General features: G+C 35.1%; 1 long non-coding RNA gene and 1 pseudogene across 1 annotated transcript; both read left to right on the top strand.

Annotated features, from left to right (window-relative positions):
- Nucleotides 1–1,483: 1,483 nt before the first annotated feature.
- Nucleotides 1,484–6,615, top strand: LOC141410871 (TAR DNA-binding protein 43 pseudogene; annotated as a pseudogene).
- Nucleotides 6,616–6,742: 127 nt separating this feature from the next.
- LOC141410872 (uncharacterized) lies at nt 6,743–13,443 on the top strand. Its single transcript, XR_012435662.1, has 2 exons — nt 6,743–12,206; nt 12,301–13,443. It is a non-coding gene; the product is annotated as an uncharacterized lncRNA (long non-coding RNA).
- Nucleotides 13,444–14,572: the final 1,129 nt, after the last annotated feature.

The raw sequence follows: 14,572 nt of genomic DNA, 5'->3' as shown, positions 1-14,572 counted from the left end.
GGGAACTTTTAATTATTCATAATTTAGGGACCATATAATCTTATACGTTCTTATATTCAAAAGTATGGGGAAGGAAGGACTTTTAAAATTTAAGACATATTTTGAAAAAAACTAAACATGATAAGATGACCAATATTACTTTTTTGGTGAACAGTTGTTAAATTGAAAGTGTTACTGGAAATAATTTAGAAATTTTTCTTTGCTTTGCTTTATTGTCTGTGCTTTTTGAGACTGTTGGCCATTTATTTGGTATGAACATAAACAACATAAGGACAACCAAAAAGAAATTAATCCATCACGGTTCTAATTTGCCTATTTTTATCATTTGCATTTTTACCATCTGGAAATTTTTCCATTACTAGCTAAAAATAAGACACTAATTTTAAAACACTTTGGAGTTTTGAAGAGAGACACAATGAAATTTTATTATCATATTATATGGCATTATTTAGTATGCTTTAAAAATCTTTTCACTATGATGACTTTTATGAATACACAAAACACATTACACACAGCATTCTATATACACAAAACACATTAATGTATGCAAAGAATAATATTCATATTTATGTGAATCCAAAAAATAAATTGTATATAAAGGTAAAGATACTAGGTTGACATAATCATTTTGCATGAATGTTCTTACTACATTATCACGGGCTGGAGGAGTGGCTCAAGCTGTAAGAGAGCCTATCTAGCAAATGTGAGGCCCTGAGTTCAAACCCCAGTACCATCAAAAAAAGGAGAGAAATCATTTTTTAATTATTACCAGGACAAAAAAAAGGGTAATTATAGTTATAAATGTGCATGTAATTTTCAAAACTTAAGGCATTTACACAATGTGACGATTACAAAAGTGTTAGAAAAATTTTAATAACAAATTTTAACTAACAAGATGGTTAAATTTTATTTGAAATAAATATAAGGAATTATTTATAGGATAATTTCAATTTTATCTATGCTCTCATGGAAATATACATTCTTGTGAGTATGTATGCATGCATTTTGTGTATATGCACATATATATAGTATATAGTTTATATATAGTTACAAAGAAAATGCACTTTATTCAGTATTAAATTGGTATTGATTCTAGGGGTAGAAAAATCTTGGATTTGAGCAGTCTTTTTTAAGCACAATTACTCAAATAACTCTTACAATTCTATGCCCTGTTAAAGATTTTTTAGGCAATAAATTGCTCTTATACATTAGGGAAGTAAATGGTGAGATTTTTCTAGCATGTTTGTGGAGATGGGCAAATGTTATATGCTTCATAATAACAAAAAGAAATAAAGAAATGTTATTTTACAGAGTAGTTTTCTTCTCTGCCTTCCTTTTCCCCCTCAATTTGTCTGATTGACCTCACTACATATTTTTGATGCCGTAGGATCAAAACCCTTTCTGCATGTCTGCATGATGTGTTACTTCCATGGTACCAATTCCATAGGTACTCATTTCCACTATTGTTTCTGCTGTTTTTATTTCCTTTGCATGTTGATATTTTATTTTTTCTAAAAGTATATTACAACTTCTTACAAAAATATTAATTTTCATATTGTTCAAGCCTTTTAGGTAAAGCAACAAACATTAATAAGCAACAAAGTATTAAAAATATATTATTATTATGATGGTGATGGTTATTCTGGGGCACTGTTGGGATTTGAGTTCAGGGCCTCGTGTTTGCTAGGCAGCTGCTTTACTATGAACAATGTTCCCAGATGTTTTTTACTCTGGTTATTTTGGAGATAGGGGCTTATTTTTGCCCAGGCTGGACTGGTCAGCACTCCTCCTGTTTTACGCTTCTCACTGTAGCTGGGATGATAAGCACAAACTGCTTCCTAAACAGGCTTGGAACTGTGACCTTCCTGGTCTCAGCTTCTTGAGTAGCTAGGATTAAAGGCGTGTTCCAGTGGTGCCCAGCAAAAGTATGTTGCTTTTAATTAAAATTCAAGTGCTGTTTATTTTTAAATTAGAAACTATAGCAAATTGTATACAAACTTGTGGATAATGAAATGAATTGCATAACTTACCTTTAAAAGCACATTTTTTCTTATGTGCAAAGGGTAACTTGTACAGAGTACGTACATGTGTATACTGATGATATGCATTGAGGCATATATGTGATGCATATTTATGGCTACAAATACATTGACTAGCTTTAAATTTCATTCCTTTCATTAAAATGTGAAACCAGCATTTTTTGAGCAGACTGTTTTCATAAACATTTTACATTGTATTTGTTAATTAATTAATCTATTCCAAAACATTAACATCCCTTTTTGAAATAAATCTACTAATCCATAAATCTTTTACATCAACTTTCTAATAATGGATTATTATCATTTTTTTGGAAAGTACTTTTCTATACTAGAATTCTGTAAATAGGCACAGGCTTACCATAGAGTTCTTTAGAAGAATTCTTTAAAAGCACTACAACACATTATTGTCTGTCTCTTTAAAATTCATAATGGGAATGAAATGCCTGAGGCAAAACATGTCTTTTTTGCCTTCAGAAAATGAAACATCAAAGAAAGACATTACTTGCATATAAATATAAGAAAATGTTCATAAATAAAATCTTTATGTGCTGAGATGAAATGAAAAAGCATTCTTAAAAGTTTCTTTCAGATGCAGTTTTCTAAAAATCACAGCACAGCAACTGTATGTATAAAATAGCTGACAGTGTTGTGTATGACCTTTATGTATTCAAAATCCATGAAGCATATTTGATAAACTGTAGGTAAAGGAGGACATTGCATAGTTAAAAATACCATTTTAAATTAAATGTTAGACTAATATACATCAATTTGGCAAATTTATGAAAATAGTGTAATTTCTATATGATTTATATTAAAGGAGATGTGAAAATTATAGATAGGTAACAATTTCTAGAAAGCTTAGAATGTTACTAGCAAATCAAAAATCTCTGAGGTCTAATGCCTCTGCCACAACTATTTTCTTAATCATTTTCATTAAAGAGTTTAGTCATTTCATCCTGCTGGGAATATTGAGTCTATGAAAATCTGTTAGTTTAGAGATAAAATTATGCTTCTTATTGTTAAAAATCAGGATTTAAATTATTAAGTGATAAGTCAGAGTAAATAAGTTTGAAGAATAAACATTGTTAGTAGGGTACAGTTATGATCGTGAGACCATTATTTGATATATACCTGTCCCAAAATGTAGAAAAAGGTTAAGAGTCAGAATTTAGCTAAAATCTGAGGTGTAGTGAAGACAAATGAGGGAGTAGGCTACAGTTTAAGTGTACATAGCTTATTTTCATAACCAGTTCTCCTCAATACACTTAAAAATTGTTGAAAATGTACCAGCTGTGAATTTTGAGGATTCACAATTCGAAGTCCTCTATAACTTCTAATTACAGAGTATACACAATTTGTAATGGGTGAATATGGACATGGAGTATAGAGAAGAGTGATGAATTATGGAGTAGGAAAGTGACTTTGTTTCAATCATAATCCCAACAAAGTCCAAGCACTGTGATATTTGATGTTTCTCTTTTAATGTACTGCAATTTTTTCTCTTTTAATCTTTAACAATTCCCTTTCATTTTGGTATTGAGTCAGTTGTCCCACCACCGGATTTGTCTATTCATCATCCCCAAAGGTTTTTTGAAAGGAAATTACTTACAGACTTGTTTAAACTCAGAATTAACTTTTCCAGTATGAATAAATCAGAGGGGTTGTACATCCCAAGTTTATTCAGAAAAACATGATTAATGACAGCCTGAACGCTCCAACATAAATTGCCCATCATATGTCAGGAAGTGCTTTCAATCATTGATAATTACATGAAACAATTACTCATTAAAGTGGAAAATAGTGAATAAAAATGCTCCAACATTCATTTGATGGCATTTTCTATAGAAAAGAATGTTTCCCTCATCAAAGTGAAATATGATTTGCACAGAGTATTATAAAACAACTGCTTGATTTTTTACATGCTAATTTCTAGAGTAAAATATTGGTGTCCTTGTTATTTCTGGATTTTAATATAAGTCAAATTTTTTGTTTCCTTTTTTTTCTTTTTGGTTTTTAGTGTGTGGTGTGTGCATGAGTGTATATAAATTGGTTATAGTCATTATTATTTTTATTGTCACAAATTTGGCCACTGAAGCCTCTTCATTTTGCCTCCCATGTCTTCTTTGACAAGATATCATTAATATTTGACATTTTTGCTTTGGTAAAATAAACTACACCGAACAACGCTTGGTTATTTTCTGACCTAATTGTCCTGTTCCTTCTAGTGAGAAAAGATAGGAGTTGCAATCATTCTATTAGATTGTTATTAACTTTAGGTTTTTTCTAATGGATAGAATTAGAAAATGCTTTATGATATAAAGCACGTGCTTATGCTGATATTTTGAATTTACATTAAGTATTACATGAACTTTTCTTATTTGACTCTCTTTTTTTTCTTATTTTACTTTATAATTTCATTTTTCACGTTGAAATGGTTAATTCATATGAACACTAAAATAATTGTTCACTAAAGTATACTCTGTGTATGTTTATATATATGTTCATATGTATTAATTAAAATAAGGATTTTTATGGGAACGAGACAGTAGCTGGGCTGCTCTCAGACTCCTCACTGCTTCCCAGCTGTGGCTAGCAGAAAAGTCGTGGATGCTTCTCACTAAGGATGCGCTGGGTGCCTCGGCTCCCGCATTGGGAGCGGCCTAAGGCGGACGCAGCGCCTCCATCTCCGCCTGGAGAAACAAGATGTCTGAATATATTCGGGTAACAGAAGATGAGAATGAGGAGCCCATTGAGATATCGTCTGAAGATGACGGGACAGTACTGCTGTCCAGTTACAGTCCAGTTTCCGGGGCGCTACAGGAATTCAGTATTTCAGTGTATGAGAGGTGTCCGGATGGTGGAGGGAATTCTGCACTCCACGGATGCTGGCTGGGGAAATCTGGTATACGTTACCGACTATCCCAAAGGTAACAAAAGGAAAATGGATGAGACAAATGCTTCATCAGCAGTGAAAGTGGAAAGAGCGGTCCAGAGAACATCTGACTTAATAGTATTGGATCTCCCTTGGAAAACAACTGAACAGGACCTAAAAGAATATTTTAGTATCTTCGGAGAAGTTCTTATGGTGCAGGTCAAGGAAGATATTAAAACTGGTCATTCAAAAGGGTTTGGCTTTGTTTATTTTACGGAATAGGAAACCCAAGTGAAAATAATGTCACAGCGACATATGATAGATGGACGATGGTGTGACTGTAAGCTTCCTAATTCTAAGCAAAGCTCAGATAAGCCTTTGAGAAGCAGAAAGGTGTTTGTTGGGCGTTTTACAGAGGACATGACTGCTGAAGAGCTGCAGCAGTTCTTCTGTCAATATGGGGAAGTGATGGACGTCTTCATTCCAAAACCATTTAGGGCTTTTGCCTTTGGTACACTTGCAGATCATCAGGTTGCCCAGTCTCTTTGTGGAGAGGACTTGATCATTAAAGGAATCAGCGTGCATTATATCCAATGCCGAACCTAAGCACAATAGCAGTAGGCAGTTAGAAAGAAGTGGAAGATTTGGTGGTAATCCAGGTGGCTTTGGGAATCGGAGTGGGTTTGGTAACAGTAGAGGGGTGGAGCTGGCTTGGGAAATTATCAGGGTAGTAATATGGGTGGAGGGATGAACTTTGGTGTTTTCAGCATTAATCCAGGAATGATGGCTGCGGCCCAGACAGCACTGGAGAGCAGTTGGGGTCTGACAGGAATGTTAGCCAGTCAGCAGAACCAGTCAGGACCATCAGGTAATAACCAAAGCCAGGGAATGCGGAGAGAGCCAAATCAAGCTTTTGGTTCTGGAAATAACTCTTACAGTGGTTCTAACTCTTGCATGGCAATTGGCTGAAGATCTGCATCTAATGCAGGGTCAGGTAATGGTTTCAATGGAGGCTTTGGCTGGAGCATGGATTCTAAATCTCGCTGGGGGATGTAAAGGGTGGTTTATGGTTGGTTGGTGTGGGATGGTAGGAATTCAAATTTTTCTAAACTCATGGTAAGTATATTGTAAAATAACACCTAAGAATTTTCAGAATTGGTTTGTTCAGTGTGGAGTATATTCAGCAGTATTTTTGACATTTTTCTTTAGAAAAAGAGGAAGAACTAAAGGAATTTTATATTTTGTTACATAAAGGGTTGAAATATTGAGTGGCTGAAAGTGAACTGCTGTTTGCCTGGTTGGTAAACCAACACAGTACAATTGATATGAAAAGGTTTCTCCTGTAACATTTTATCCCTGGACTGGTTAAGTGAATTCTTTGCATGTTCTAAGTGGAAACCATTGGTTAGAACTACATTCTTTTCATTTGAACCCCTACCATATGGATTTTTTCCTTAGAAAAATCTCCTTACAGGAGAGCACAATGTCGCCATGTTTGGTTCTTTTTTTTTTTAACACTGTCTCCCTTCATATACAAAAGTACAATATGAAGCCTTCATTTAATCTCTGCAGTTCATCTCATTTCTGATGTTCGTGGAAGAAGCACTTCATTGAAAGTAACCAGCAAAACCCCTTGTTCCTTCCTATTATTGCTTATACTCTCTCTACAACAAAATTAGAGATAAGGGCAAAATAGTTTCTGCTGGGTATTGAGGGGGGGAGCGGGAGGGGGTGGAGTGGGTGGTAAGGGAGGGGGTGGGGGCAGGGGGGAGAAATAAACCAAGCCTTGTATGCACATATGAATAATAAAAAAAAAAAAAAAAAAAAAGTAGTTCTGTAAATATTCTGCCGTAGGAGTACGTCTGTGTACATGCTTTCTCATCCAAGAATTCATCATCAGGCGCACAGGTTGCGTCTTTGACGGTGGGTGTCCCATTTTTATCCGTTACTCTTTATTTCACGGAATTGTATCAACGCTATGAAAGCAATGCTCTGATATGGAACCAGAAGGCCGTTTGAACTTTTGAAACCTTATGTGGGATTGATGGTGGTGCTGAGGCATGAAAGGCTAGTGTGAGCAGGAAAAGGGGAGAGCGCGTGCAGAGACTTGGTGCGTAATGGATATTTTTTAACTTGGTGAGATGTGTCTCTCAATCCTGTGGCTTTGGTGAGAGAGTGTGCAGAGAACAATGATAGTAAATAATGTACGAATGTTTTTGCATCCAAAAGACATCACTTCTGTTGGAAGACTGAGTTTTGTTCTTAGATAACCCACGTTAGTTGAATGTGTTTAGTGAAATGATACTTGTACTACCCCCTCCTCTTTTGTCAACTGCTGTGAATGCTGCATGGTGTGTGTTCTCTTCTGTTACTGATCTGTAAGTGTGGGAATGTGAACTAAAGCTGATGGGCTGAGAACATGAACTGAGCTTGTGGTGTACTTTGCAGGAGTATTTGGAAGCAGAATTCACCAGTGAGCTCAGGTGTCTCCAGAAGGGTGCAAGTTCTCTTATGGTAGTCTATAAGCTACCCATAAGAATGCTGTTTGCTGCAGTTCTGTGTCCTGTGCTTGGATGCTTTTTATAAGAGTTCTCAATGTTGGAAATTCTTAAATAAAACTGATTTAAATAAAAAAAATTGAAATATGAATCTTATGTTACTTCAGTAATAAAACTTCTAACTACATTTTAAGATTGCTTTGTAGATCTGTTAGTGTTTAAAAATGTATTCCTCCCAATGTATAGTGGACAGTTCTATTTTATGGTCCTATGAAATAATTTTTTTCACTATGTGATGAGTAAATATATGTACTATGATTTATTTGTTTTCAAGCTTTTAGGGATTATCTCTTTGTGACTAAATTTTATTTTTGGATATGTCAAAACCACATAAAAAAAGCAAAAATCACATAAAAATCACAGTTCTGTATAGCATCATTCTTACCTTGCCATTAAGAAGTAGTTTTTAAAATTTTTGGTTTATGCTTATTATTTTCTAGAAATATAACAAATACATGTGCATGTGTGTGCATATATGTTCCTCTTTCTTATGCAAATGTGCAATCAAAACCCTCAGCTTTTTCTGTAGAGGCTGTCTTCATTTATGTATATAGCCAAATGTATCATTTTGTTGATTTGTTATAGTTTCTTCAACTAGCTCCAATTTGCCATTTGGGTGATTTCCAGGTCTGATTTTATAAATAATTCTGCAGTGTCAAACCACATATTTACATTATTTTTTTATTTTGTCCAGGGCAATTCCTGGACAATGCATTGCTGGGTCAAATACATCCAGCAGTCTTTTTATAAAATTATTTTGATTTCTCCCCATGTAAGAGTTGCCTGTTTCTGTGCCTTACACCAAAGTACAAGAGATTGCTTATTTCTTTTTCAGGGCCTCAGCAGGGATGCTATTGAACTGATATAGATTAAGTTTCTATTATTACCATATGTGAAGGTCTAATCAACTTTCAGTATTTCATTACTTCCTTGATGAACTATTTCTACATTTTGCCAGGGAAAAAGTGTGCTTTCAAAAAGTTGAGTTTGTCAATGCAGTTTTCTCTATTGATTCTGAGTTTTGAATTACTAGAATATTTTTCTTACTTTTTGCTTGTAAAAAATTTTACCCGTATTTTATTCTGTTTCTCATGATTTCATTTTTATTTTATATCTCAATAATGTTTGGTGTCTTTGCATACTATACAGATTATGAATAAAGTTTCAAAGTTTCACAAGTAGAAAGAGTTAAATTTGAGTTTCAGGTATAAAGGTAACTATTAGGGACACATTAATGAAATATACTGTTTATTTGAAATTCAGGTTTAATTAGATGTTCTGTAATTTATCTCATCATTCTAACTGTAGATCCAATTTTATTCCTTTATAAATACTTATCCAGTTGTGAAAATACTGCCTTCCATATGTCAATATACTCTCAAAAGTCTTATATATAATTGTATGTCTGTGTTCTTGTATTTGGTTCCACTGGACTATCTATTCATGGGCAAATATGATGTCATTTAATCATGGAGCTTTGTGTTCAGTAAGGCTATTCAGCTACACCCTGGACCCACTTCTCTTTTTTCTCAGAAACTTCTGCGACATTCTGGCTTTTTTATTTATCACGTTTTCTTTATCAACTTGTCAAGTTCCAACAAAGAAACTTATTGGCACTTTAAGACATCGTAATTCATTTGCAAATTAACCACTAAAGGATTGATACCTGTGTGATGCTGAGTCTTCTCATTGTAAAGGTGATGTTTTTCCTTTCTTCAAGTCTTTCTTTTTCTATCAGTAGTGTTTAGATTGTTTCATATTCATTTTGTAAGTCTATTTCTAAATATTGTAAAAAGCATTTTCTTAATTATTCCTTCTAAAAGTTTTTTGCCTGTAAGTTGAATATTAAAACATTTGTAAATTTTTACATTCTAATACTTTCTTAAATTCTTGTTATGTAGAGTCCTTTTACTGCTGACTCTTAAGTTTCCCTCATATACAACCACATTATCTACAAATAGATATAGTTTTACTGGTTTCATTTTCAAGTCTAATTGCTTTCTATTTTTCATTTTATGCTGTCAAAGACCTAACCTAATACAGTAGAATAGATGATTGCTCAAAAATACTTGCCTTCATCTTCCCCTTCACAGGTAGCATATATGTTTCTGCTTTCTGACTTTGCACTCAGTCATGTTCCATTAGATAATGGGAGTTTAGCAGGAGTCATGAAAGTTGAGGTTTGGAATGTGCCTATGTAATTGGGTGTCACTTTTTGTGTTTCTGTTGTCACGATGAGAGGTGCTTCCCCAGGGTCACTACTTTTCAGTCGTTTGTCCTCTAGAATGCACAAAAAAGAAGTAGGGCTGTAAGCAGCACATGAAATACACACATTGTATTAGATTGCATAATCACAAGTGACAAAAATTATTATTTGAAGTCATTGAATTTTATTTTGGTTTATTATAAAGCATTATCATGGTGACCATTAATTGGAGAATGTAGGAATGAAAACAGATAGCATTGTCTACCTGCATGTTTTAATAAACAAAATAATTTCATATAACAAATAGCTTGTTTAGATCTGATTAAGTGTCACAAAGAAAAATTAATCAGGAAATAGGAATGGGGAATGTTTTTGTAGTGAGTCTGCATCCCTGAAAATCAAAAACTGAGAAAAAGATTTATGAGAAGAGCCAATTTCACCATCATGAAGATGGTGAAAGAATTGCAGCTGTATTTTAAAATGCAGTGTGTCATCTGGTAGAAGTGTTCTCCCTCTGAAACCCTTGATTTCTAAGTTTACAGAACCAAGACATTAACAGGAAGTACAAGTTCCCCAAAACAGATATTGAGACCAATGCTAAATGGGACTCCTTCTAATACTTAGTCTTTGTTTCTAGACCCATATATTCTAACTAATGACAACATTGGTGAGTCAAATAAAGCATCAGTTGCTGGACCTGGTTGAGACCCTACATGTAGGAAGGGCAAAATAGGCCAATTTTTGTTTCTATGAATTGCTGCCCATTTTTGACTTGAAGGGAAACAGTGTAGTCAATTTCTCTTCAAGCAGCTGTTTAGATTTTGCAGGGCTTGGTGCAATATCTGAGGGCTATGTTTGATCTGTATGGCTTGGATGGTGGACATTTGGCATCTACGGTAGCAGGACCGACCTTCTTTAGTGAGAGACCACATACATGAACCCACATCTAATTGCTATCCTCCTCACCATAGTTACTCTGTTAATGAATCCATTTACTAAAACCTTGGGTACTCTGTTGATATATCAATTTGTCAATACCCATCGTTCCTCTTCCAGGTTCAAGATTTCCTGGTGGATGTTAAATGCAATTCAAAGGTTTTCTCACTGGTTTTCACTCCTAGAGATCCACATGCTTCTCTTCTAGACATTCTTAGCTGCAGTATTCTCTTTCTACCTCTGAGTCCTTGACCTATCATCTAAGCCCTTCACTGCCATTCATGTATCTAAATGTTTTCTAACTTCCAGGCCTTTGGGATACTTCTCTTGCAAATGCAAAGTAGAAAACCACACGCACTGTGTCAGATCTTCCCGTCAGGGGGATTTCCGCTCGCCAGTGTTTTTTAGGGCGATATTCATGAAGTAGTAGTGTATTGCAGCCTATCTTCAAAATGCACACTTCATAAGCTGTTTTCCATTTTGGTCAGTTGGCCATAAAGGACCTCAAATCCTGAGGTCATAAATGTTATCCGAGGAAGCCATTTTGTAATCAACCATGATTGATTAAATGGACCATGAAATTATATAGCTTATTCACACATTTTTATCTTTATCAGGCTCAGTTAAGAAGGCACACTTTCCAGTTTATAACGAATTTCTCCTCAACATGTCTGATTTTATGACTTGGTAGGTTTGTCAGGTCCCAGCTCATAATGGTCAGTTCATACCAGCATTCTGTGATGCCCTATGGTCAAGTATTACATCAGGTCCCATTAGCATCCCAGGAGTGTTTTCTTAAAATGCACGTACATGGTATAGCTTTGGTCCAGAATCCAAGGGCTTAAGTTGTGATTCTCCTGCTAGGAGCTGGTATAAAATCAACATGTTGTCCTCTTTTTTTAACCACTGACACCTCCAGGACCATGATGTGTGCTGGGATAGTGAGCCAATTGCCAGGGCTGCTTGGAGGATCGTTTTAGCCAGCTCAGAGCTCTTTCCAACGCAGGGATTCACTCAAAGTTGGCAGAATTCCATTGACTGAGAATAAGTGTCAGAGTATTAATGCCAAAACATTATCCCAAGATACATTGCTTTAAAACTCAAACAAGCTGATCAGGTGTTAATCTTCTTTGTTTGGATTGAAAGATGTAACAATTTGTCTTTTATTTCAGTGGACATCTAGCAATCTCCAACCACCAGAACACTAAAATTTTGACTAACATGGCAGTGACCTGAACTTTCATAGAATTTATCTTGTACTGTAGGGTATAAGTGTGTCTTTCTTACCAAAGGCTCTGATATATTTGTTGTTTCTTGCTTAACTAGTCCAGTTAATGTGATATCATCAACATCATTTCTGTAGTGATGAAAAAATACATTCTGCAGATTAGTGGGCACATACATTGTGCCTATAGCATAAGTATTTGTTCTAGCAAAGAAAACTCACCTCCTCAGCCGTGCAGTTGGAGCCACCTACATGAATTTGCACTAGTCCATTGTCATCTTCTAAGATTTTAGCACTGTGGGACCTCTGGCTGGTGGTTACACCAATATCATAGATCTGGATATACGCAGCTTGTTTTAATTCTTAAGAGGTAATGTATGTATTTTGCAACTTCCAGATAAAAACTACAACACCTGGTGCTTTGGCAAGATTTTGATTCTTTGTTTTCCTCTTTCCATAAGCAGAGAAGCCACTGAAGCCCTGGTTCTAAGCAGATCACCTGGATGTCCTTCACAGTTGTAATGCAGAGTATTATAGTCTCCTCATCCAACAGCAGCCAAAATGGGAGCAAATCTGTCTGCTTGATGCACCCTAGTACAGTAGTCATAAATTTTCAGCCAATTCATTGTGTGGGTTTCTATCTTGTTTATATCATAAGATAGCCATCTGATACCTGAGAAGTGAGTTTTTTGTTTGTTTTGAAATTTTTCTGTTGCTCCTAAGTGTTTGGCAATGAGGTGTGTCTAATTGTGAACATATGGAATTATCTTAGCTACATGTCTCCAGATAATGTTTTAATATTCTAGCCACTATTCTTATCACATTGTAAGAACTAGAGGTATTAAGTGACTTTTGCAGAATTGTCCACCTCCCATGAATATAGTCTTCATGGCTCTTGTTCACAATTCATTTATTTTTATTATCCACACCCTCCAAACTATATCATGCTTGTTAACCTGAACATATGGAGCTGAATAAGTTAATGTTTTGGTACAAAAAATTTTACCCTGTTTTCATTGATAATACTTAATTAAAAATCTAAAGCCTCCTATTTGCATACCCTTTCAATATTCCCTAACTGATAAATTGTTAGCAAAGAAGAAGATGAAAATTTCTAGGAACCATAACTGGAATGTTGGAATCTGTGGATATCTCCATAGAACATTTTCCTAATTATGTGTACAGTAAGGGTTTCTGTGTTTTCCCCCTAGTTTATTCTTTTGCTGTGTTTCAAATTTTCAAACCAGTTTTTTTTTTTTTTTTTTTTTTTGGTGGGCCTGGGGTTAGAAATCAGGTATTTGGGCTTGCCTGAGCCACACATCCAGTCCATTTTTCTCTGGTTATTGTGGAGATGGGATTTCTTGAAATATTTTCTTGGGCTGGGCTCAAATTGATCACCCTGGTCTCAGTTTCCTAAGTAGCTTGGATTACAGGAGAGAGCCACTGGTACTCAGTTTCCATCTAGTTTTAAAGAACCACTCAGAAGAAGTTTCTTCAAATGAATGATAAGTTGAACAAATTCTAGCTTTGACCCAAAGAATTCAAAGAAGTTGGTAGATGTAAAAACAAGTTTTGTATATAAGAATAAAAATCATTAGATATTTTAAGGGTGTGCAGCTAATTTATGTGTGTACCTGATTTGTAGTTGCTGGAGGTCATCTTTAAAAATAATTTCCAAGATTTATTTTTAAATTGCATATCTCACAAAAACAGTGATGATATCTTTAAAATCTGTGAAAGGCACTGAATGAACAGCAACAGTTCAGGATGCATAATTGTACCTAAATGTGTGCATTAATTAAAAATAGGTAATTAACTTGTAAAACAACATGAACTTAATTTTCAGTTTTCTGAGTAATTTGATCTTTGATTCAGATGTAGCATTCAATAACTTGTGTCTTCCTTAGGAAGGTAAGCAGCACTTGTTGGCCTGAGACTGTGGCCCGCAGGGCACTTAAACCATTCCCTTTTTCTGAGGTCTACTGTTTTTCCCGAAACACACATGTCAATGTTATCACCTGTTTTTCACTTTTGTCAAAGACAAACACTTCTAATGATTGTGCTTCTCTGAAAGCTAAACCAGCTTATGTCAGGAGTACACCATGACTGGTAATAATAGATCAAATATAATCTTAAGGGAAGATATTTTTGCTTTCATTTTTGTTTACTTAAAGAGTAATTTGTGATTTCTCCTTATTTGACCTCTTGCCTGATCTCCCAATGTAACTCATCTCTGAGTTTTCTAAAGCAGAGTGGACATCTCAGCTGGCTTGGAGAGAAACATCTAGTAGAGTCCCAGGCTGATATAAAAAGCTCAATTAGCAGGACTGGCAGAGTGGCTCAAGTGGTAGTGTACCTGCCTAGCAAGTGTGAGGCCCTGAGTCCAAACCTCAGCACTGCCAAAAAAAAAAATCACACACAGAAGTTCAAGGAGTGGTTGCTATATGCTTAGCATCAGCGTGGTTCCTTCTTTCTGAACGGGTTTCAGAAATAGCTTTGTGGGAAGTGTGTGAAGGGAAAAAATTGTTAATATAGTGATCAGGCAGATGAATGTAGTGATTTAGGTAGAGTTTGAGTCAACTAAACTATAAAAGGAAGAAGTTGAAAAAAATAGAGTTATTTGTTAAAAGTTTTACCTTAAGAAATAAAAAAACATTTTAATCAGTTTTTCTAAGATCATGGGTTGAGTACTCTCCTTCTCCATCACTGAAGTAAACTCAGCAGAAAATTCTGAAT

The sequence above is a fragment of the Castor canadensis genome, chromosome 9, assembly GCF_047511655.1.
Source record: "Castor canadensis chromosome 9, mCasCan1.hap1v2, whole genome shotgun sequence".
Taxonomy (NCBI): Eukaryota; Metazoa; Chordata; class Mammalia; order Rodentia; family Castoridae; genus Castor; species Castor canadensis.
This window is presented reverse-complemented; position numbering and strand designations above follow the sequence as displayed.